Here is a 4,202-nt window from a genome sequence, read left to right as displayed (position 1 = left end):
GGTAATCAGGCACTGGTGCGAAGAAAAAAAACCCAACCAAACTGAACTTTCTGTGGATGTGCAATGCAAACAAAACCGCAGCTTTGCCTTCCCCACCCCTGCACCAAAACTATGTTGAGGTTTTGGAAAGTATATTCATATTTTCATTTTCACTCCTCCAAGGTAGGACAAGAAGCAGGATGTGCTGAAATATGACAAAGGGCCGTCTGGTCAGGGTAGGTTTTCAGCACACTTCTGCAGAGCCCAGGACAGCTCTCATTAGTGTGCGGGTTTGGAGGTGGGGCTTTTCCTGTGAGTTGAAACCTTCACCCAGACTCTCCATCCTAAGCATAAAAATTGAGTCTTCGTTGTGGGTGACTGAGAACGATCACAGAATGGTTTGGGTTGGAAGGAACCTTTAAAGGTCATCTTGTCCAACTCCCCCACAATAAGCAAGGGCATCTTCAACTAGATCAGGTTGCTCACAGCCCCGTCCAACCTGACCTGGCACGTTTCCAGGGATGGGGCATCTACCGCTACTCTGGGGAACGTGGGCCAGGGTTTCACCACCCTCATCGTAAAAAATTTCTTCCTTTATATCTAGTCTAAATCTGACCTCTTTTAGTTTAAAACCATTATACCTTATCCCAACGCAACAGGCCCTGCTAAAAAGTTTGTCCCCAGCTTTCCTGTAAGCCCCTTTTAGGTACTATAAGGCTGCAGTAAGGTCTCCCTGGAGCCTTCTCTTCTCCTGGTTGAACAACCCCAACCCTCTCAGCCAGTCCTTATAGCAGAGGTGCCCTATCTCTTTGACCATTTCAGATGATCAGAGGAAATTTTGCCCTCTTTACAACCGTAAGCCAGAATGATCCTGGCTTAAGGATGTAAAGAGGGCAAAATAAAATTTTCACTCCTAAACTAATTTTCCTGTTGAGCCCCATTACTAGTCAAGTCCCTGTTGAGGTTGCAAAAATTTCTGCTCCCATTGAAATTAGGGTGAATTTTACCCCTACCCTGAAACAGGGCAGAGGTGGGCCAGCTGATAGGGACTGGCAGCGGAGGAGTCAGGGAGAATAAAGCAAGATTATTTAATAGAAGAATTACAGTCTTTTATTTGCATTGTTTCTTTTCCTCAGCTCCAAGCTTTGCATAAAACTGTCTTTGTTAAAATATCGTGTTGGGCTATGGTATTCGATTGACAAAAAGGCATTTATGCTGGGGTTTAATGCAGCACAGAAACAAGGTATAGTTGCTTTAAATGAAAATCAAGGGTAGGCAGCATCCTGAGAGCCTCAAAGTTTAAACAAATTACAAGAAGTATTTCTCAGGTGAAATTGGAAAGGGTGCTCTGTGATGCAGAAGAGTGGCCATGAGTCCTCTGTGTTCACACCATCTTGGGTATTGTAAGGAGCTTTCTTGTGAAACTGTTTGCCAAACCAGAAGTCCTAAATTGAAATGTGTTGACAGAAAGAATCTTACTACTTATTTATAATTTAAATACATCTTGAGGCAGGTTATGAGATGATGTGGGTAAGTCATGATCCACCCTCCTTCCTTCCTCCCCGCATCGTGGCGCTCCCTCCAGCATCGGCCAGGGCGTTCGACATTTTGGGTGCTGATGCTGGGCATCATCCCTTCGCCCTGTGTTTCAGAGGGGGGAGAGGGTGCTGGGAATTTGGCAGGATCGGGCCCTTCACCTCATGCAATCCTATGACCCCGAGGGAGCCCACACACAGATTTGTTCCGTAACACATAACAAACAACTTCGTTTCACTTAAAGGGAGGGAGATGAGCACTTTGAACAAATGATGCATTAAATCAGGGCTGCCAACTGCACCTTGATGCGAGTGCTTTATGCCAAGATCTGTCTATCTATCTATATAATCTTTTATATTCCCAGCTCTTCCTGCTCATCTATCTATCCATCTCTCTCACTCTCTCTCTGTATATATCTTCCTTATTTCAAACTCATTCTCTGACTGTCTGTCTGTTAATCTATTTACTTATTTTGATGGCTCTCATCAGAATAACATCTATTATAGTGTTTTAATGACACTGGCAAAGGACACATTACAATTCCCCTGACAAAATTACGGTTGTGTGGAAATCAGAACCCAGTTTAGCTTGACTGAAATCAAGTGAAAACAGCAGCTGGGTGGTGGGTTTCATCGTCCAGTGGTCAGAGCCTGGAACTGGGGTTTAGGGGCTGTAGGATCTAGTCCATGGTCTGCTGTGGGATTGTTTCCTTGCAATCTCTCTCCTGCCCTCATAAAGTCTTCCTCTTTCTCATTTCTACCCTTGCCAGGCCTGCTATGGGCATCATAAACAACAGGTTTCTAATTTTTGCCTAGAAAACTGACCCATGGGCTTTGTGGCCTCTGAAGGTGCTACTGAAAGGAAATGACACATTGTTTTCCCCACACTCTGCCCTCACATGTGAGATGTACCCTCCATCTCTCTCTCAAGGCACTTTGGGAGGAGCTGCCATTTTGCGTTTGAGCTCAGTGCAGGTAATTAGTTGCCCTCCCTCCTCTCAAACTATCAAAATTTACTTACTTTTTTTTTTTCTTATTTATTTCTCACTTTCTGTCATCTGAAAGAAAATGAATCCGACCCTTTCTCCTCTCCCCCCTGTTGTCCCCATGTTTTACGCTCTGTATGTAGTAAAACACATGCTTAGCTTACTTGGATTGTATTCACATGTATTAACTTCTACAGCCTGCAGCGAACAATGAAAACCCATCCTAGCAGGGAAATAACAGTAGCTGCGCATTGGCTGGTAAAGGCAGAGGAAGAGTTTCAATGTACACAAGGAAATCGAACCTCCGATTTGCATAAGACTAGACTGTGCTAATTTGTTAAGTGAATAGATAGATGAGAAACAAAAACATGCCTTAAAGCATGCATGGATGGTTACTGCAGAAACCAGTACCTAAAATGGGTCAGATCCAAAAGGGAAGGCGGCAGAGCCCACTGGCTGCTGCTGGAGTTGGTCTTGATCAAAGGATGAATAAAAAGCAAATATTCATCTGCTCCATGAAACCGCAGCCCTTGCACGTGAAAGGCAGCAGGGAGCCACCTGGCACTAAGGGATGCTCCAGAAGCAATGGTATATCCAGGGCCATGTGCTGGATTTCCCAGGACCCCCAGAAACCTAGGATTACTAATTTTTTTTTTTTAGGCTTCACCATCCGCATCATCCTCCCCGGAGTTTGGCAGAGAAGTTTTGCTGGAGAAGCACAGAGCGAGGCAGATGGCAACACGATCTCATTTCCTCTCCTTTCCCGGTGAAGTGCTTGCCACTCTTGCAGACAAAACTTAAATTTCCCGAGGGAAATGAAATCAATGGAAGTCTCTGGGACTTTTCCTCTTTGTTACCTGTGAAAGAGACAGTCTTTAGGTCTGTACTCAAGAAATGTGATCAGCTCCAGCAGCAAAGAGAGAGAGAGACTTGATATTAGCCATCACATGAATGTACACACCCCTATGATACATATATGTGTGTGTATGTGTACATATATATATTTGTGTACATATCTATATAAATCCAGCTGAGTGGGTTTTCCATGTCGAATAAATACCTGGGATCCCCAGGATCAGACAGTTTGATGAAATATGCTTTTGCTAAGCATTTGCTATTTTCTCCACCAATTTGATTTATTTGACCAGCAATAAGGAGTGATCTCAGAGCAAGAACAAAAATAATCGTTTCTCGATGCGAAAAAGCTCTAAAATAATAAATGCCAAGAGCTCGCTGAGATGAAAGACCTGAGGTGGTTGTTCTGGAGGAAGGGAAGCTGCTTTGTGGAAGTGCAATAATATTTTCCTTGCCTTAAGACTATGAAGGCTTTTCTGTTCAAGCTTTCCCCTGGAGCTTTAGCAGGATACGGCCGTGTTATTACACCTTTGATAGCGCGCAGCCAAGCGATAGCTGCATTAGCAGGTGTGTTAGGGGTTGTAGTGAAACTTTACAGCCAGGGCTTGTTTTCAGGGATCTGTTTGATTATGTCTTTAAACAGTACAGCTAGGTGGCAAGAGACCACAGCAAACTGGTCCCTGCAGACGAGGTCCTGGGTGGCTCAGAAACATTGCGAAGTTTCCAGTCAGAGGTGATGTGAGCTCTCCAGGTTGCTGAGCTGGGTATCTATGAAGGCTTTTGCCTCTGCTGCCTGCCTTTGGCTTGCTTCTGGCTGATGCCACTGAATGGGGAGACATTCATCACG

The sequence above is a fragment of the Rissa tridactyla genome, chromosome 1, assembly GCF_028500815.1.
Source record: "Rissa tridactyla isolate bRisTri1 chromosome 1, bRisTri1.patW.cur.20221130, whole genome shotgun sequence".
In the NCBI taxonomy this organism is placed as follows: domain Eukaryota; kingdom Metazoa; phylum Chordata; class Aves; order Charadriiformes; family Laridae; genus Rissa; species Rissa tridactyla.
The sequence above is the reverse complement of the archived record's forward strand: the minus strand, read 5'-3'. Positions refer to the sequence as shown.